The sequence below is a fragment of the Rhinatrema bivittatum genome, chromosome 3 (assembly GCF_901001135.1).
Source record: "Rhinatrema bivittatum chromosome 3, aRhiBiv1.1, whole genome shotgun sequence".
Taxonomy (NCBI): domain Eukaryota; kingdom Metazoa; phylum Chordata; class Amphibia; order Gymnophiona; family Rhinatrematidae; genus Rhinatrema; species Rhinatrema bivittatum.
In genome coordinates this window covers 298,128,501-298,150,656 of record NC_042617.1, presented here as the reverse complement: position 1 = coordinate 298,150,656, position 22,156 = coordinate 298,128,501, and the positions used below count along the sequence as shown (strand labels likewise).

The window sequence follows — 22,156 nt, the reverse complement described above, 5'->3', positions numbered from 1 at the left end:
GCTATCTCTTAGCCGAAGAACTTTGTTGGGGGCAGTGGGCAGATTGGGGTGGTACTACTTAGCCGGATAACTTATCTAGCTAGGTAGCAATATTGAGACTTAACTGGATAAGTTGTTTGTCTAAGTTAGATCTGAAGCTGTCTGAAATTACTTGCTTATTTATATCTGGGATAAGTATATTCCTTGTCTGTTTTTTTAAATATTTTGTGCCTTTGAGGGGGGGTTTATTGTACTTAAAATGTATGTTGGAACTGAAAGCACAGAAAAAAAATTCCTGCAAGTAATTTCAAATGTTTAGTTCCCTCCTTCCCTACCCCTTTACCCACCCACTCCTGGGTTTACTTTTGTTATATAGGTCTTCCCTGGACTCCTAGATAATTAGCTTCAATTACTTCATCTCCCATTACATAGTAGTTCCTTACTGCTCAGATAATAGTAACTTAAACTGTCATATGGCTTGTAAAAATTGGATTTCATATTCTACCTATTAATCTTTATTGCCTAACACTAATACTTTTAAATATTATTCCAAATACCTATTAAAAATCTTTGCTAGAGTCTAAATGTTACCATTCCTTATCTATATGACTTTAAGGAATTAGTGATAATTTAACAAAATGTCTTTCATTCAATGCAACAATTGTGGTGCTTATGTCTCAAGGCCTATCATTTGGAGAATCAAAGGCTGTTCCTTTTGCCTTGAGCTATCTGCAATTAAAATAGAGCTGATTAATCTAAGGGAGGAATTATACAGGTTTCAATTAACCTTGAACCATCCAGTGTCTCTCGCCCATCTCCCACAGAAGTTTCAGAAAATCAGGAAAAAATAGTTTACAATGGGCTCTGGTAGAACAAGACATGTGACAAACAGACCTCCACCTTCCCCAACTTTACAGCATCCTGTGCATCAACCCCCATCCCACAGAGATGTCAGAAATAGAAGATTAAAAAATCCAGGAACAATTGGATATTAGTGGGCTCTGGCAGAATAAGGCCTGTGATGAAGAGACATCCACTCTCCCCACTGTTACCTCTCAAAATTGCTTTTTCTGCATTGGAGAATGAAGAAACCTCAGCAATAGATTTTGAAGTGATTTCTAAAAGTGAAGTCACCCAATGTACCCAGAAGCCCTTCAACAGAATCAAATGTCATTAAAGAAAGCTGATTCTGCTGGGAGACTTGATCATCGGCGGAACCAATTTGGGAGCACATTTTGATGGCGATACAACAGTTAAGTGCCTTCCAGGCTCCTCAGTTAGTAGAAATGCAAACCAGATAGTCCAAGTCATTAAAGAAGAAAGTAGGAACTTTGATATCAGTGTTACCATCCATCTGGGGATCAATGATCCCAACAGAAATGGTATCCATGAAGTACAAAAAGATTTCCAAAATCTAGGAAAGATGATAAGACACACGGCAAAGACTATTGCCTTTTTGGAAGTATTACCTGTTCATGGAAAGGAAAATGAGAAGCTATGCCATATAGATAATTTCATTTCCTGGCTCAAAACCTGGTGTACAGAAAGTGGTTTTGGATACATTGGTGGCTGGAATCATGTATGGAGCAGTAAAAGGCTTTATGGAAAGGATGGGCTACATTTATCTGTAGCAGGAAGGAGGATGCTAAGTGAGAAATTCAGCTCATATATTACACTGGGGAACAATTTTTAACATAATTCCTGTTGAGTTCTATTTTTCAGCTGTTTTGACTTAAATAGGCATGCTGATTTCAAAACTGCAGTTAGTTTTCTTCTATCACGTTCAAGATTTTTCTCTACAGCCTATCTTAGGCCTGGATTTATCAAAATGCACTACGACCACTGGGGGGGGGGGGGGAGATGTTTTTGCAAATAGCGTTTTCAGTATTTTAAGCTGCTAGGGGAGACAGAGCATAGCCTACCACCACTAGAGAGAGAGAGAGAGAGAGAGAGAGAGAGAGAGACTGACTAGCTATAAGGCCCTCATACTAGGTAGGTATTTATACCTCTTATAGGAGGCCCACCTAGTTACTGAAGGTGAGGTTTAGGTATTAGTGTAGGGGTGAGGGGCCACTTTTTCAGAGTGTGACATACGAACAGAACAGTGCACTCTTGTGAAGATTTGATGACCTTCGGAGTGAGGAAATTCACCCAAAAATGAGATTTGTGCAATGTTCTCTCAACCTAGCTTGATGTTACCCATATAGCACTTTGATAAATGACCCCCTTAATGCGACCACTCTAGGCTGGTTCGAGTCTGGATCAAGGGAAGCACTAGTGCTCTCCTATTGGCTGAGAGCAAACCTCCCTCGAGTGGGGAGGGGTGGAGGATGATCTTGGAGACTAGTGACAGGTTCATACTTGTCTAGGCTATTCAGTTACACATAAGTCAGTGAGGTGAGAGGTTGTGTGCCGCTCTATATAGTGAATCATATTCTGAAGTATAGTCAGAGTTCTTGTCTGTATAGAAGGAGTTAGCAGAATTTATTTTTTTATTTACATGCGTACTTATTTCCTTCAGATCATATCTGCCTCTGCTATTTCTCATCATAAGTGCCTAAACAACCCTGATTCGTTTTGTTATATCTGTGGTAGTTTCACCATTCCCAGTCAAAGGACAAACATCAGTACATTTGTCAGGCAAGCCTATTTTCCATATTTTAAAGTAAAACTTGGTGATCAAGATAAGTCTTGGGCACCTCACAAGGTGTGCAAGCAGTGTGTCGAGATTTTACGGATATGGACGAAGAGAACAAGTGATAAATTGCCATTTGGTATACCTATGGTTTGGCGAGAGCCCAGAGATCATTCAAGTGACTATTACTTTTGTATAGTGAAAACGACAGGATATAACAAGAAAAATAAATGTAAAATAGAGTATCCTAGTCTACCATCAGCTATATGCCCAGTGCCTCATTCAGCTGAAATTCAAGTGCCAGTTTTCACTGAACTACCCTCTTTCGAAAAACAGGAGTATGGTGAAGAACTAAGTGACAGCAATGATGAAGGTTTTGAAATTGAAGATGACTCAGTTCGTAAGAAGGGATTTGATCAGCATGAGTTGATTAATTTGGCATGAGATTTGGGACTATCCAAAAAGGTTTCAGAACTCCTAGCATCAAGTCTGCATGAGAAAAACTTGCTTGAAAAAGGAGCACAGGTATCCTACTTTTGATCAAGAGAAAGTGCATTTCTGCAGTGCTTTCGAAGTGACGGTGGCTTTGTCTATTGCCATAACATACATGGTTTAATGGAGGAAATGGGAATTCCAATCTATAACGCAACTGAATGGCGACTGTTCATCAATAGCTCAAAGCAGAGCTTGAAGTGTGTCCTCCTCCACAATGGCAATTTATTTGGTACAGTCCCATTTGGCCATTCAGTTTGTTTTTGTGAAGACTATGAAGACATAAAGAGTCATTGATCTATTGCAATTTCACAAGCACAATTGGATCATCTGTGTTGACTTTAAAATGGTCTGTTTCCTTCTTGGCCAGCAACATGGATACACCAAGTATCCCTGTTTTCTGGGTTTGTGGGACAGCAGAGCTCATGAGAAGCATTGGGTGCAGTCGAATTGGCCTCCAAGATCTGACCTCAAACCTGATGATCCAAACATTCTACATGAGCCACTTGTTGACAGAAAGAACATTATATTCCCACCTCTGCACATAAAACTGGGTCTCATGAAGCAATTTGTTAAAGTTGTGCCAACTGAAGGAGACTGTTTCAAGTATCTCATTTTGGCATTTCCTAGCCTGTCGTTCGAAAAGATAAAGGCCAGTGTGTTTGACAGTCCACAGATTCGGCAGCTCATTAAAGATGAACATTTCATCGGGACAATGTCAGAACTCCAAAAGAATGCTTGGTTGTCATTCAAAAACCTTGTCAAGGACTTTCTTGGAAATACACAAGCACAGAATTACACCGAAATTTTCCAGAAACTCTTGGAGAGCTACAAAATGCTTCGTTGCAACATGAGCATCAAGGTGTATTTTCTGCATAGCCATCTTGCTGACTTCCCGAAAAACCTTGGTGCAGTCAGTAATGAGCAAGGTGAATGATTCCACCAAGATTTGAAGGTCATGGAGGCACGGTATCAGGGTAGATGGGATGTACATATGATGACTGACTATTGTTGGAGCATCAGGCGAGATTGTCCACAGATTGAACACTGCCAGAAAAGCTATAAGTGTAAATTTTTACCTTAATATGTATGTTTGGTAGCAGAACTTTACTACTTGTACACAATTTGACTTACAGTAACAATATATAGCCTTTGTATTAATAAAATAACTCTATATAAACAGTATATTCAGGTAATTTTTTCTTTTATTTCCTTTGTATGTACATTTTGTATGATTTTTGGGACAAAGGGAGGGTATCCTGTACCTTAAAAAGTTGACGTGATAGAGAAAAACTGGGGTCATTTTTGGATTCAGATGTCAAAAATTAGTCAAAAACAAGTGTCAGATCTAACTCAACGAAAATTGTGTTCCCCAGTGTTATCAGACATTTAAACTAAAGAATGGAGGTGGCAGGAGACGGCCAGTTAAATTGACATGTCACCCCCAAGCAATAGAGGAAGTGGAAGGAGAAAATAACAAAATCAATCAGCTCAAAAAAAGTAGAAAAGGTGTCTAGGAAGAGCAACAAATCAAGGGAGAAAAACTGGAAAGCTATGACTACAAATGCTCATAGTTTGGGCAATAAAATCCTAGACCTGCAGGCCCTAATGGTGGAGGTGGACTTGGACATTGTTGCTGTTACAGAGACATGGTTCACGGATTCTCATGATTGGGATATGGCCATACCAGGCTATAACTTGTTAAGGAAGGACAGAGAGAACAGAAACGTAGGAAGAGTAGCTCTTTATATCAAAATAAATATCCATGCAACTGAACTGCAAGGATTTCGGAGTAGAGAAGAAACATTATGGTTTTACAGGCCTCCGACTCAAATGGAAGAGCTAGACAAAGACATCCAAAAAGTGGGAAAGAAGGGAGAAGTGTTGATTGTTGGAGATTTAAATCTGCCGGATGTAAACTGGAGAATCCCTTCTGTGGAATCTACCAGAAGTAGATAGTGGATGCCCTGCAAGGGGCTCTGTTCAAACAAACAGTAATGGAATCCATGAAGGAGGGAGTTATACTCGACCTAGTGCTCTCTAATGGGGATAATGTCTCTAATGTCCGAGTGGGTGCGCACCTCAGCACCAGTGATCATCAAACAGTATGGTTTGATATCGCAAATAGGATACAAAAAATCTCACGAAGACCCGAGTTTTGAATTTCAGAAATACAGACTTTGTCAAAATGGGGCCATTCCTGGAGGTAGAACTAGAAGAAAATGAGAGAGGTGGAACAACAGTGGGCCAAACTAAAAGAAGCAATTACAAAGGCAATAAATCTATATGTTAGAAAAGTAAAATAAAGTAAGAGAAATAAGAAATCAATTTAGTTCTCCAAGGAAGTGGCTGATAAAATAAAAGCAAAAAGAACTGTGTTCAAGAAATATAAAGGATCCCAAAAAGCAGAACACAGGGAAGAATATCTGGTGAAATTGAGAGAGATGAAGAAAGAAATCAAGAAAGCAAAAAGTCAGGCAAAAGGATTGCTAAAGAGGATAAGCGAGGTGACAAAACATTTTTCAGATATATCAAAGAAAGGAGAAAGGTCTGAAGTGGTATAGTGAAATTGAAAGGTGACAAAGATCAATATGTGGGGAGAGATGAAGAAATGGCTGAAATATTAAATACTTCAGTTCAGTGTTCACTAAAGAAGACCCTGGAGAAGGACCATCGCTAGTTAACAAGACTGTGGATGCGGGTGGAGTAGACGAAACCGTTTACAGAAGAGAATGTATGGGAAGAGCTAGGAAAACTGAAAGTGGATAAGGCCATGGGGCTGGATGAGGTTCATCCCAGGATACTGAGGGAGCTCAGAGTTGTGCTGGTGGGTCCGCTGAAAGACCTGTTCAACAGATTCCTGGAAATGGGAGTGGTGCCACAAGACTGGAGAAGAGTGGTGATGGTCCCACTTCACAAGAATGGGCTGGAAACTACAGGCCAGTTAGCCTCACCTCTGTGGTGGGAAAATTAATGGAGACTCTGCTGAAGGAAAGGATAGTGAACCATCTACAATCTAGTGGGTTGCTCAACCCGAGGCAGCATGGTTTCACCAGGGGAAGGTCCTGTCAGACAAATCTGATTGATTTTTTTGATTGGGTGACTAAAGAATTGGATCAGGGAAGTGCGCCCAATGTGATTTACTGGAATTCTAGTAAAACGTTTGATACAGTCCCACATAGACTCATGAACAAAATGAGAAGCTTGGGAGTGGGTGCCAAGGTAGTAGCGTGGATCAGAAATGGTTGTCTGACAGGAAACAGCATGTAATGGTAAACAGAACCTACTGTGAAGAAAGAATGGTGTTGAGTGCCACAGGGATTAGTTTTGGGACCGATTCTGTTCAGTATCTTTGTGAGCGACCTGGCAGAAGGGATAGAAGGTAAAGTTTGTCTATGTGTGGCTGATACTAAGACCTGAAATAGAGTGGACACATCTGAAGGAGTAGAGAGAATGAAAAGTTAGACAGACATCAAGACGTGATTTTCCTCCACTCAAGGCCTTGTGTAGGGTCATTTACAAGAAAAAAAACATTATTAGTTAAAATGGCCTGACTGAAAAGTGCTCTCCTTAAACGATGCCACTAAATGCACGTTCAGCTGCCAGAGGGCATGTACTTTAGCCACATTATAAGGAGACATGCCTATAAATGTCTTTAGGACGGGGTTGGAAAGCAGCATACCTACATGAGATTTCCAGAAGCTAGCTTACAATTAAGCCCCCAGTTCAATCATCTGCACAAACACAGTATCAGGGGCAAAGTAGGGAGACGCTTGTAATGTATATACTTTACAACTGCTCATTTTCAAAAGGGAAATACTGCGGGTTGTTCCAGTTTGAGAACTGGTGCAATGTACATGGGCTAAAATAGCTTTGCAAATAACTCAGGCAATTCAAAATTGCCCTCATTATGTATTACTAGCTTATCAGAAAATCAAAAAAGAAGTGAACAACTACTCCATCAATGCACCATGTCATATAAATGCTCTTCTGTTTTGCAGAAATCTTCCTTGGTTTTCTTTGTCAGTTTGGACGTATCCGGCTAAGATACGCTGTTTGAATAGTCTGCCACATTCAGATAATTTGTTAAGTGGTGGTCATCTCCGGAGTTTACCTCATCACATGACAAGGTCAAGGTCATGTCAACACCCCGGGACCCCTGCAGCCCGTATGAGAGGTTTTAAGGTGAGGGCCTTGGGGTGGGGGCAAGGTGGGAGTAACTAGGCCAACAGGAATATTGTGGAGGGTCAGGGGTCCGAACAAGAGTATCTTATATTGGAAAGCTGATGGGAGGGAATTGGAGGGGTCAAATCATTGATATCATCCCCCCATGAATAACAGCGTTGGAACATTCCCAAACAGTGACTGGAGTGACATTCTCCTGATTATTGAGCTGAAAATATTCCTGAATATTAGTGTCCAATGTTTCGCAAAAAGATTCATCTTTTAATAAATTATCATTCAGATGCCAGAATCATTTACCTGTGTCATAATTTATAAATTGTAAGTCAACCCACACAGGAGCATAGTCCGACCATGTTATGTTGCCTGTCTCTGCCTCAATAACTCTATTCATTACCCCCTTGTCAACCAAAAAAAATCAATACGTGAATAGGATCCATGTAGTTTAGAAAAAAAAGTATAGTTTCTAGAAGAACAATCTTTCTTTTCGACCGCAAATAAAACATGTTATTTCTCAAGGATTTTACAGACTTCATGCCCTTGCAGGCCGCAGGAATCTTTTCCACTTGCCTGAATTCCATACAGTTCTACAAGTATCCATTTTCCCCATTGTTGATTACTGTAATAGTCTATATACAAGCATTTCTCACACTTCATTAGGACCATTGCAGTTGCTACTGAACTCCGCTGCACGTTTTCTAGCTACAGTGGCTCCCAGTTAATGAGAGAGTTAAATATAAGGTTGGAATGTTAAATTTTCAAACTGCTCAAAGAGCAGACTTGCCACTGGGCCAACGCAATACTGAAATTATATCAACCTACAAGAACCTTGCACTCTTCTCAATGTGGCCTGCTTGAGATTCCATCACCCAAAGTTGCATGATTATACAAGATGGTCAAGTGTAAACTTACACAAGGGTAAATTACAGGTATTATCCACATATAAGTAACCATATACCATATACCTGTGTTTGTTTTTAACAATATTATTTCTTTATTACAAAATGTTCTTTAAAACATTAACACATATCATATATATATTTTATCACAATATTTATCACATCACATATGCCAATACCATTCATACCATCATTCATACATAATAACAATACACATTATAATACATATTGCACAACATATTGCCATACATTTTTCTTATTTTCCACTTTACAGCAAACTATTTTCCTTGAATCGTTCCCTTATATTCTTTTCTTAATATTCCCTTGTAACTTAACGGGGAAAGCCATTGGGGCTCCCCTAGGGCTCAGCGCGCGCAAGGTGCACAAGTGTGCACTCCCATGCATACGCCGACCCTGTATTTTATAACATGCGTGCGGAAGCGCACGCATGTTATAAAATCGGGTGTACATTTGTGTGCGCCAGGTAGTGCGCACAAATGTACCCCACGCGCGCTCGTTTAAAAATCTGCCCGACCCCAGGGGCACCAACAACTCCTGAGCCACCAGTTGGATCTAGAGTGGGGATAACCTTTAGAGGTGATCCCAAACTCAAAATGGATTCTTTAACAACATGTGACCAGAGGGAAGCAGTTGGTTCAACTAGCTTCTCGGAGAACTCACAGCTGGGCTCTATGGAACAAAGTGGAATTACATCTCCATTGGAAGGTGGAGCTGGTAATACCCAGGAAGGACTCTTGGCTGGGATTTCTGTTGTTACTCCTAAAAATTTTTCTCTTGGAGAAATAGGAAATATGCTGGTTTCCATGCAGAAATCAATAAATAATATAGTAAATACATTACAGGAAGTACTAAATAAGAATGTGGGTCTTCAATCTAAGATTGAGAAAGTTGAAGAATCAGTTAATTCTGTACAACTCAAGGTAGATGAGATGGATAAAATTCAATTGAATTTAATAAAATCTGAAAAATCCCATTTTGAGAGATTGGAAGTATTAGAAAATCAGATGAAGAAAAATAATTTGAGGATATTGAATTTCCCTAAGACTGCTTTAATAAATCCAATAGACTTATTTAAAAGTTACCTAGTGAATATCCTGAAATATACAAAGGAAGCAATACCAGCTAATGCAAGAATATACTATATCTCTCAAAATGAGGAAAATAAAAAACATGATCAAGATAAAGAAAATCAGCCTGAATTAGATTTGTCAGAATTGTTAGAAAAATCTTTTGAAACTACCGTAGTATAAATACTAGAGCCACCCTTATAGTACAATTTTCTTTTCTATCTGAAAGAGATTCCTTGATGAGAATATATTTTGGACATCAAAATGATAAGTTTTATGGACAGGTTATTAGGATCTTTCCGGACATATCATATGCAACAAGAGTTAAAAGAAAAGAATTTTTGGCAATGAGAGGTGAAGCTCAGAATAAGGGGATAAAATTTTTATTAAGGTACCCATGTCAATGTATAATTATCAGTCAGGGGAACAAGTTTATTTTCACACAGGTGTCCCAGCTTAGACAATACCTGGATACCCAGTCCTAAAATACCACCAATGTATTGGTTAAAAAAATGATGTATAGGAGGAAATTAAATTTCTTATGTTTTATTTTCTTTTCAATTATCTGCTTCTAGACTGTTTAAACTCTCCAGCACTCTATTTGCTTGATTTTTCGTTACTTGGATGGATATATACAGTTTGATTTAAGATTATGTTAAATAATTTTCAGATTGTTAGTTTTACTAAAGAACTGTGTAATGTATTTGACATATGAAATTAATAAATAATAAATTATTTAAAAAAAAAAAAAAATCTGCCCCATAGGTTCTCTCTCTCACATGCTTTCTCACATATACAGCTCTGCTCTCACTCTCACATGCGCTTTCACACAAACACACACGCTCTCACACACATGCTCTCTCTCACACACACACACACACACACACACACACCCTGGCTCTCACACCCCACAGGCAAGTACTCATCCACTCAAAACCCAGGCTCTCATCCACACACACACACACACACATAGGCAGTCACCCCCCCACACACACACACACTCACACAAGCAGTCACCAACACACACAGTCACCCACCCCCATATACACAAGCAGTCATCCACACACACAGGCAGACACTGCCCCCCACACATATACATACACAGTCCCCACACATAATATCCTCATTAAGTTAGCCAGATAGCTATATTTATTGCACGATATATGCTGTTTTACACACATTATAGCCCTATCATAGCTTGATAAAGCTCCCTTTCTGAGCTGGTTGGTGGCTGAATATCTATCTCATAAATATTCAGGCTATCCTTATCTCTTGTTCTTGTCCACAGCACCTACAGCTGTCCATGGAAAATAGTAGTGATGTGCTTTTGTTTGAAACAAAACAGGAAATTTCAATGAAATTTCTTTGTTTCATTTTGTTTGGGAAAACAGGAAAAAAAAAAAAAGAAAAAATGTCATTTGTTTTTTGTTTCATGTCAGTTTCCTTTTTGGAGGCTATCCTCTCCACCAAAATTAAAAAATTAAGAGTAGCCAGGGCAAGGACTATCCCACCGAATGCCATACCCCTCCCTCTCAAAAGTCTTACTCCATCCATGGGGGATCACCAAAGTTCACAGGGAACAGGCAGAATCCCAAGCTGTTCCTGCCCTACCAAGACCCTGTTCAAAACGATCCCAGCCAAGCTTGAGGTTGGTGCCATTTTACTATTTTATTCATTTATTTATAAGCATTTGATTTTTTTTTTTTTTTTTTGCCTTTTTCTATAGGTAGGCCGAAGGCATATTGCATGGAAGTATCTCAGGACCAGCAGGGAAGGAGCAACAGGGGGATCACTCCAATGATCTCCAGCAACAGGGTGAGAGTTTCAGGGAAGGGAGGGGTAAGGCACTCAGTGTGTGTGTGTGTGTGTGTGGGAGGGGGGCAGACAGGGCCTGCATTGGCCTAGCCTGAGGTACCATTCATTTTAAAATTACGGTAGCACAGGGAAGGAATGGCAGGGGATGAGGCTTGGGTTCGGGACCCTGCTGCCATTTTTCCCTTTGTTTCCTTTCGCTTTATTTTATTTTTTTCATTCATTTTGTAATGTTAGTTTCAGATAAACAAAATTAAATAATTAAAAAAAACAAAAAAACTCAACAAAACAAACAATTTGGGGGAGACCTGTGCCACTGTGGTAGCCGTCACCCGTCCGACGTTGCTGAGGTCCAAATAATAACTTTACCGCTGCTGCTCCCTTCCCCCTCTGAGACAGCTCGGGTATGGCTGGAGAACCACTGCTACTGCTGTTCCCTGCAGCCTGCTGGAAATCGCAGAGGTGAGGGGCAGTGCTGCCCCCTCATCTGTGGTCCAGCCAGCAGGAGAGCGCGGCCGGCAATCAGGCCTTCTGACCAGCTTGTGGTGATGTGGGCTCCTCTTCCTCCTGCGTAAGTCAAACAGCTGATCTGACTGGCACAGGGAAGGAAAGGAGCCAGTGGCATCAGGAACGCCTAGAGGCAGCCTACTGTTGGTCCCCCTCTCCTGCTGACCACGCTACAGAGAAGGAAGAGAGGCTGGAGGAGAGCCTTCAAGCTGGGGACTCACGGAAGGGAGAGGGGGAAGTAAGAACTGAAGGATGAGAGGGGCAAGATGGCCGTCGCGTGAGACGAACGGCTGGAAGGCTCTCTCTCTGTGTTACCTTGAAAACTTGTTACCTGTAAAAGACATGCTGCATACTAAACAGAAAGCCAGGGTAAGGGAAGTGACGACATCTTCTCCCTTACCCGAACAGACTCAACCCAGGATAGAGTCTTTCTTTACCGCTCCAGCAAACTTGCCGGTGGAGGGGGCCGCTGTAGCAGTCGGCGCAGAGCGGGCGTTGACTGTGTTGGCCGCTGCCATCACATTGAGTCCCGGCGCACCGAAAACCCCCTCTCCTCCCACAATTATTGCTGAGGTAGAGGAAGTGCAGGGCCTAATTCAGCAAAGGAAGGCTGAGCCGACACCTGGGATCTTCTGCGAACCCGTAAGGGTGGAAACAACAGGAGCAGGAAACCGACTGAAGTTCAGGCCAGTGAGAGATTTGTCTTCAGGAGTTTCTGCTACCAGCACTGAAGAAGAAAACTTGATCGTGGAGCAAGGGAACCTGGCAGCAACGGGAGATGAGAAGACTAAGAAGCAGCTGGAGGTTTTCCCCCTAATGGTGAAACCAACGGTCATTACTTTAGACTCTTTGTGGAGTGCCTTGAAAGGTTTGGAGACAGCAATTCTAAAATTAACTAAGATTACTCTAGAATCTAACTTACGATTTCAGAACATTGAGAGTAAAATTGCTTTGCAAGACATGAAATTGGAACAATTAGAGGCAAGAGTTGATAAGGTTGAATCAACGCAGCAGGAAATATTAAGGGTAGAGGTTGTGAATATTAAGATAATGGAGAATATAGAGAATTTTGGAAAATATTCTCATCTTTGTGTTCTTAATTTTCCGTTTGTGGAAATTATATCCCCTAATGATATGTTTAAGAAATATCTTGTCCATGTGTTAAAACTATCTCCTGAGATATTACCTGTGTTTAATAGAATTTATCTTCCTGTCAGAGAAGAAAAATTGAACGGAGACCAACTATTAGAAGCCACTTTGAACTTAACTCAGGTTCTGGAAATGTCTTTGGATTCAGAAATTTAAAAAAGGAGGACATTATTTGTGTCTTTTACTTTCCCTTCAGCCCGGGACTTAGTGTTCCAAATGTTTATGCGTAATAGGTTAAAGGAATTTCATGGTGGTAAAATCTGGATATATCCAGACCTTTCGAGGATTACACATGAAAGAAGAAAAAAGGTTTCTTACTATGAGACCAGAGGTAGTAACCAGAGGGGGAAAGTTTACCTTAAAATATCCTTGCAAATGTCTTGTGAATTATTTGAATAATAATTGTGTTTTCCTTGAACCCCTACAACTGCGTACATTCTTGGACGCTCATACCCAAGAGGTTTCTGACCAGGTTTCGGTGGTAGGATAAATTTGTTCGCTGGGTCTCTGCCTTGCGGGCTTTACAAAACAAAATGTTTTCTCTTTTCGTATACCGCCAACTTTCACCCCCCCCCCGCCTCGTTTTCCTAGAAAGAAATACAGATAAATGATAACTATGTTAAAGAAATGTTACAGCTGTAATCAATGTATGGATTTATTTATTTATTTATTATTTTGTTATACCGACTTTCATGATAATAATCACATCAACCCGGTTTACAATTAACAATGTGGGTAAGACAGAGAATAACAAGTAAACACTATACAAAGTTTAAACATCGAAAAACAATAGTATGTATGTGGGAAAGTTACAATAAAACAGGGAGAGTTAACTTGGATCTAGAAAGGGGGGAGATAACTGAACAGAAGGATCGTTACAGTACGGTCGATTGCATCAAATAATAAAGCTGTATAGTAAGATGGATCTATATGATAGAGGTGTGTAGCATAATAATATGATACAGGGTATGAGTGGGAAGATGGTGGATTCTTATTTCAGTCCAATTTTTGAATAAGAGTTTGTGCTGTTAGGTGGAGGATTTAATCTGTTTACCATATCTGTTTACCATATCTGGATATCTGTTTACCATAACAAAAGTAGTAATACTGTTGTAAATTTTGAAAATGATAAATAAAATTTTTTTAAAAAGAACTGAAGGATGAGATGGGGGGGGGGGATAAGAGAGCAGGAACTGAGGGATGGGGAGAGAAAGACAGGGGACTGAGAAACAGAGGAAGAAGAGGAATGAGGTTGGGAAACAGGGGCCACCCTTGGGGGTTGCAAATTGGTTTAACATCAGTTCCAGAAGGCCAGAAGAAGACGCCACAGAGCTCGGACACAGAAAGGGCCACCTGGCCTCCCCTGCCTCTTTAACCTGGTCAGTTTGCCCTCTAGGGACAGCTTTGGCAATAACAAACACTGCTTCCTCTTAAAGTACTCCAACTCAATCAAACGTCTGTCATAATTTATTTAGTGTAATTGCAAAAGCAGGAATCACGGGAAAAGGTTTCCTCTTCAAAGTAAATAGTAAATGTGTGCTACTTGGCGCCAGCTCGGTTCTCAGTACAACAACCAAATTCTCTGCTGCTAGTACTCCTATTGAAAATCTAAGACCAATAAAGTGTTGATGAACTGCTCTCACCAACAGTCGTGTTTCATTCAGCAAGCCCTTCTTTGGATTTAAATTTGTAATTAGCATTATGAGCCCTCCAACCCTCAAACTCAGCTTGTGTGGCGGCATTCCTGACGGTCTTTGCTTGTTTACAGTTCCCTTATTCACATCTTCGGTCACGACTGAGTCACCGCTTCTGTACGTACTTAGATCTCTTCTAATAAGCCACAAAACATCATTGTTTCAGTGTAAAATACTCCCAGGGAATGCTGAAACTGCTTCCGCATTGCCGATATCAATTCTCTTTCCATAAACTGCTGCCTCAAGGATTACTTTTGAAGGCTGAAGGTTGGGGTTTTGGTTTCTGCCAGCAAAGCTGAAACACATCGCCATATGTTTCAACTTGTTTATGTTTGTTTTACATGGAAATTGAACGTGACAGACAAAAAGTGACAAATTGTTTTATATTAATGGTTAATCTTGACTTATTCTGTGTTTCTTTCTGAGGACTGCAGAGAAACCACCTACTCTATTGACCAAAAGAGCACACGTTGTTGCTACAGCTGGACCAGTGCATCTACCTATTCTATATTTACACTTACACGCCATCTCACTTTCCACAAAGATAAAAAAAAAAGTAATACATCAGTAATAAAATGCCTAAATAAATAAATTAATGATAATGTAACCCCCATCTTTGGGCAACTACTTAATATCGATGGGACCATAAAGTAATTTGTGTTCATTTGGGGGCAACGACTTGCTCAGTCTCTTTTCCCAGCACCTGGTTCTTTTACTGATGGGGGGAGTGGGGGTGAGGACAACAATTCCTCCAGGGCCCTAGGTGGCAGGGCTGATACGGTTTCTTTTCCCTGGGAGAGATGCTTTTCTTCCCCTCTGATGGATGTGAGTGCCAAACAAATGATGCAGGAGTGAGTGTCCAAAAATAAACTTTACTGAAGTTGGAATCTGAATGGTAACTGGCACAATTCGCATCAGTTATTCTCTCAAACGTGGCCGTTACAGTTCTTACTCTCTGTCCGGCCAATGCAATATCACGTGCATAAAAATGCATGTCCAAGCTGGGCGCCCGGTTTTTTTAAGCGCACACACATCCACCTCTCCTGGGCAAGCGATGCTATTTTTTAATGAGCTACCACATTAAAAAGCATGCGAGCGGCTAAAATTGTGCATCCCTAGCGCTCAAAAGCATCGGGCCACCCTGGAGATGTGGCTGTGCACAGGCCAGGAAAATGGGCACTCGTGAGCATCCATTTTATCCCACCACCGATAACACCCACGCACAATATACACGCACACCTGAAGCATGTATATTGTGAGCCCAGAAATTTGGGTTTTTTTGTAATCGAGCCCTTACGTTTTTCCCCTAATTCTAAGCGACTCAAGCAGTAGAGGTGTGAATCATGTGATCGATCGTCTTAACGATCGATTTTGGCTGGGGGGGGGAGGGAAATCTTATCGTCGTGTTTTTTGTTTTTTTTTAAATCGTTCAAAATCGTAAATCGGGGGAGGGCGGGAAAACCAGCACACCAAAAAACCCTAAAACACACCCCGAATCTTTAAAACAAATCCTCCACCCTCCCGAACCCCCCCAAATGTTTTAAATTACCTGGGGTCCAGTGGGGGGGTCCCGACTCGATCTCCCTCTCTCTCTGCCCACGGCTGCGTTGAGAAATGGCGCCGGTGGCCCTTTGCCCTTATCATGTGACAGGGCAAAGGTAGCGCCGGCGCCATTTTGGTTCCTGGCTCCCGACGTCACGCGTGCAGGAGATCGCCCCCGGACCCCCCCAAGATGGGCGGGCGACCACCTCAAGTACGGAGAAGAAGAGGTCCGAGATGGAATGGTACTACTAAAGGTGTGGTATACATAGTGCAGTGTCCCTGCCCCCTTCTGTATGTAGGGAAGACCATAAGAATGGTGAAAACGAGGATGTCTGAACATTGTACCAACATACGACATCTAAGAATGGATGAACCCCTTGTGACTCATTGGTCCCAATCTAACCATTCCATCTCGGACCTCTTCTTCTCCATACTTGAGGTGGTCGCCCGCTCATCTCGGGGGGGGGGGGGTGACTTTGCTGAGGTACTGGGGAGGAGAGAGCAGAGATGGATATACACGCTAGATACTGTCAGCCCGGGAGGTCTTAATAAGGAGATTGAGTGGCATTTATTTGATTGATTTGTGCTCTGCTGTGATTGGTTCAGGGATCTCGCGAGGGATCTCTGTTTCGCGCCAATTTTCTGCTTTAAATGTTTGTCAGACTGAGGGCGCTCGCGCTCCGTGACGGCTAAGAATGGTATGTACTACCCTTTTGAATGTTTTGAAAAAAGTAGCCTGTTTGTTTTATATTCCACTACATATATATTTTCTTTTCACAGATTGTTTGAATATTTGTGGTCCCTCCCGATGCAGCCACCGCGAAACACGGGACCGTGTCGGGGGACTCTTTGTACATGTATACCTATTCACTTGTGGAGTTGCCAGTTTCACTCCTTTGAACTGAATAAATATAAACTTGTTCTGAGAACTGGTGGAATTGAAGATTTGTTCCTGCACCATTGTGTTTGAGTACTTGCTGATGTGCAAGGTTTCCGCTTCGTGACTGTTTCGGTAATTGAAATCTCCCATTATTACCGCACTACCAATTTGGTTAGCTTCCCTAATTTCTCTTAGCATTTCACTGTCCATCTCACCATCTTGGCCAGGTGGATGGTAGTACTCTCCTATCACTATAGTCTTCCCCAACACACTAAGGATTTCTACCCATAAAGATTCGATTGTGCTTTTAGGGGTAGATTTTTAAACTTGCGCAAGCACATCCATGTGCACACGCTACCCAGCGCGCGCACATGGACATGCGATTTTATAACATGCGCGCACAGGAGCACGCATGTTATAAAATCGGGGGTCAGCACGCGCAAGGGGGTGCACAACTGTGCACCTTGCATGCCTGAGCCCATGCGTATCGAACGCGCGTACCCCTTTGAAAATCTACCCCTATATGTATAGCCTTTGGCCAGCTAAATAGAGAGAAATGTTACGTGTGCCGTCCATGGCAGACCCGTGGCACAGCCCCCTCACCTTTCTCCTGCAGTTCCAGCTTCTGGTTTCTCCTTTTTGGCGGCGGTAGGCCGCCAGCTCCATCCCCGGGCCTCCCCTGGTGCCTCTGGCCCTGCCGCAACTCCCAGCGTCACTAGTCCCGCTGCCTTTGCTCGTCGGGCCTCTCTGCGTGGCCCGCAGAGAGACGCTGCCACACGCGACGCGCCCCTCCCTAAGCGAACGTGTGCGCGCACCTCTAAGGTTTAAGTAGGGACTGCGGCGGGAACCTGGCCACGGCCCCGGATAATGAAGTCAATACTATCACCGTATATAAGTTCAGGCTCCACTCCCTAGCATCGCCTTTGCAACAGGTCTCCTTGCTGGTCGAGTACTCGTTGCCTTCCGAGATTCGTCTCACCTCCTGTGTTCCTGTTCCTCGTTGTTCCCGGTTCCAGTCTCCTTGCATCTACACTTGCTTTGTCCCTCGGATTGATTACATGGACTTTGACTCTGCTTTGCCTGACTTCGCCATTGACTCTCTCCAAGCCCGGACCTCTGCATTGCCTGACTTCGCCATTGACTCTCCCAAAGACCGGACCTCTGCTTCGCCTGACAACGCTATTGCCTATCTCCAGACCCAGACCTCTGCTTCACCTGACTATGCTATTACCTATCTCCAGACCCAGACCTCTGCTTCACCTGACTATGCTATTACCTATCTCCAGACCCAGACCTCTGCTTCACCTGACTATGCTATTACCTATCTCCAGACCCAGACCTCTGCTTCACCTGACTATGCTATTGCCTATCTCCAGACCCAGACCTCCATTTCACCTGACTACGCTATTGCCTGTCTCCAGACCCAGACCTCTGCTTCGCCTGACTACGCTATTGCCTATCTCCAGACCCAGACCTCAGCCTTGCTTGCCACTGCCTTCGGATTGCCGCCTGCCCTGACTCAAGCTTGTTCTTTGACGCCTCTTCAGCTTACCCCCTGGATGTGGTTTATTCAGGCTTCGGCCTGCTCTTGCCCGAGCGCCCCCTGTCTGCTTCTGTTCCATTGGTGCTCAAGTTTCCATGACATTACCTCGTCAAGAGTAAGACTGTACCATCTCTCACCTGCTGTCTCTGGGCTGAACCACTCCTATCTCGAGGCCCACCTAAGTCCTGCCGGCCCCGGCACCCAAAGGCTCAACCCGCGGGGAACAAGGGCTGGTATAGGTGAAGCTCCAGAGGCCTCTGTCTATCAGCCCACTCCGCCTGCCGACGGTGGGGACCCATAGGTCCCTTACCTATGGGTTGCATCAACCCTACCTCGGTACAAGGGTCCACCTCCAACGCAACAAGAAAGCAACAGAGGATACTAAACATCCTCTGTATAGTTGCACCATGGCAAAGGAACTTCACAACATGTATAATTAACACTGTGCTTGTGAGAAGATGTGACAGGTGCAATTTGGGGATTTTGCCAGTGGGATTAGCATGAGTATCAGAGACTGAGCAGTTTCTGAAAGGCAGAGGAAGAAGGGACTACCTGGGAGACTCTAAACCACCTCCATTCCCAAGCTGGTAAGTTAAGAACCAACATGGAATTGCTCCACCTGGCCCGAGGCCTGCGATTATGACAAGAGGCAGACCATACAAAATCTTTAGGTCTTCCCATTGCTTGAAGAGCCCCTGCGTGGTATGGGATGCTGCTGAGGCCAATTTATAACTGCTGAAATGTGCTTGGCAGTGGATGGATACAAAAACATAATGACCTTGGTAAAGAGGGTCAGTTACCCAGCGGTATAATAAATAATGCACAAGAAGCATGGAAAGAGATTTCAGGCTTATGAAATTAAGTTAGGCAGGAGGTACAGAAGGAAGCATTTCTGCTATATTCTGTCCCTTAGCTTTTTACTTAGAGCCTAGATCTTGGACAAAAATAGGGAAAAAAAGTGGACAAGCCCAAACATCAATTTGTCCCCAGGGCTAAGTTTAAGAATCATGGGAAAAGTCATGTAGCACCTTTTGCTGAATATTTTATTTGTATAATTGTTTTCTGTGGAATTGTTTCATTTGCTGAATTCAGAGGAAATTAAATCCTTGGGCAAAAGATGCGCAAAACAAATCTGGCCTTTAATTATTGGGGTACTAAATTCTTGCTGTGTAAGAAATACTATTATACTGTATGTACAAGTATTTCTGAAGGTGAGGTTAGGCATCAGTAATACTGGGTAGCCTATACAGTAAGAACATGCCATACTGGGTCAGACCAAGGGTCCATCAAACCCAGCATCCTGTTTCCAACAGTGGCCAATCCAGGCTACAAGTACCTGGCAAGTACCCAAAAACTGTCTATCCCATGCTACTGATACAATTAATAGCAGTGGCTATTTTCTAAGTCAACTTAATTAATAGCAGGTAATGGACTTCTCCTCCAAGAACTTATCCAATCCCTTTTTAAAACCAGTTACATCAACTGCACTAACCACATCTCCTGGCAACAAATTCCAGAGTTTTATTGTGCATTGAGTGAAAAAGAACTTTCTCCAATTAGTTTTAAATATGCCACATGCTAACTTCATGGAGTGCCCCCTAGTCCTTCTATTATCTGAAAGAATAAATAACCAATTCAAATTTACCCGTTCTAGACCTCTCATGATTTTAAAGACCTCTGTCATATCCTCCCTCAGCAGTCTCTTCTCCAAGCTGAACAGCCCTACCCTCTTTAGCCTTTCCTCATAGGGGAGATGTTCCATCCCCTTTATCATTTTAGTCGCCCTTTTATGTACCTTCTCCATTGCAACTATAATCGGTTTTCCACCACTAAGCATAGTCTGTGGCCTCTTGGAGTGGCCTTGACAACTGATAGTTTCTGATAAACATTTGGTGCTCACCAACCCACCATGATGGTTATGCTACATTATTTTATGTTATTCTATGTTTATATGTTATTGATATTAAATTTGTGCTATTTCTTGTTATTTTTTAAAGTTAATATTAGATTTTATATTATTACTTACTACTCTAAATTGTTATTGTATCTTAAGTCATTTTAATTTTTACAATGTATCTTATTATAGTTTATTTTAATGTGTTTAAATTTTTTTTAAAGAGGCTTAACTGACTGAAATTTTTGATGTATATCATACGACCGGTATGTACACTGTCTTGATTGTTTGTCAGATAGACGGTATATAAATTAGATAAATAAATAAATCAGGGAGAATTTCTTTTCTTTACAGAAATGGTGATGTATGGAACTGCTTCTTAATGGAGGAGGTGGGGCAAAATGAAATCCAAGAAAGGAATAAGAGAAGCCCAAAGGATCCTTAACAATAGAGGAAATTAGTGTAAATGTGGAGATTGTGTAGGGTCTGAGATATTCTAGTAGATAGATAGTAAGAATAGGCAGACTGGATGGGTCTGAAGATCTTTATCTGCTGTTCTATCTCTGGGTTTCTATGATTCTGTTTTGCCAATTACCTGAACCTGACTGTACAAGGTAGGACGTGGTCCATTCTCAATAGCTGCCTTTTTCTTGAAATCCGAAAGGGCATTTATTCTTAGGCGGCAGCTCATCTCCATTTCTGTTCCTGTGGTGCCACTGCTGTCTAAATTAGTAGGATGCTCCTAGACTATAGATCCTCAGCCGGTATGGTGCTGGCTAACATGAGCAGATTACCTGAACTAATGGAAGCAAGTAAGAAAGGCATCCCACTGTGTGTGCGGAAAAGGTCAGAGCCTATCAATGGTGAGCGATTGTCTCAAAAAGCCTTTGCTCAGACAAGGCAGAGAACATCAAAAGCTCTGACAGGCTTCCGGACATACTGTCTTCCCGCTTTTTGCTATAAGGTTGGGAAACTGTAGTAGCCAATAACTCTTCCAATTATATCAAGCCTATAAAAAAGAATATATTGCAAGGGCTCTTCAGACTGGAGAAGAAATGACTGAGAGTGGATATGATAAAGGTTTATAAGCTCATGAGATGTGTGGAATGAGTGAGTTAATAGGGGACAGTTATTTACTCTTCCAGACAGTCCTGGGATAGGGAATATGCCATGAAACTAACTGATATCAGATTTAAAACAAATGATCCCAGTAGAGAAAAGAGCTAGGTAACGTTTCACTAAAACATTCTGTGATGCAAATTTTGTATGTAGCTTTACTATGTACTAATAATTAACTATCTACTTTGCATAATTTTGTATTGTTGCAACCCATTAACTATTAATTTGAACAAAATTTTGCATGCATTAAACTATGTGCAAAATTTTACTATTTGCAAAGCCACAAAAGTTTGCAAACTTGGCTTCACATGGTAAAATGGAACTAAAGCGTGCAGTTTCAAATAATATGCAGTGTTTGGCCTTTTTTGCAAAATTTAGCTCTGTGGCCTCTCTAAATAGAAGCAATTGGGGGACAAGCCAGATATGGAGGGGGCAAGCCAAAATTACATTTCCACACTCATATCCACCCCCCACAACATGCCCTCCTGCCTTTAAATTAGTTATACGAGACAATAATAAAAAGTGACAACGACTTTTTCTTCAATTTAAAAACCCTAGCCAGTTTCAACCATCCATCGTACCATTAAAATTATTTGATAACCTCATTCAACCAATTCTTCCGACTGGAGCATGAAGTCTGAAGTCTATACAGGAAGGGACAGAATCTCATTCACCTCCAATATAGAAAATGTATCATATCATAACAGCACTAACTCCAAAGATTAAAAATAGTGCAGCACT

At 41.8% G+C, this 22,156-nt stretch overlaps 1 long non-coding RNA gene across 1 annotated transcript; it reads left to right on the top strand.

Annotated features, from left to right (window-relative positions):
* The first annotated feature begins 7,117 nt into the window (after positions 1 to 7,117).
* Positions 7,118 to 16,864, top strand: LOC115088759. The gene is made up of 3 exons (XR_003855853.1): positions 7,118 to 7,291; positions 11,002 to 11,090; positions 16,760 to 16,864. It is a non-coding gene; the product is annotated as an uncharacterized LOC115088759 (long non-coding RNA).
* The last annotated feature ends 5,292 nt before the right edge of the window (positions 16,865 to 22,156 follow it).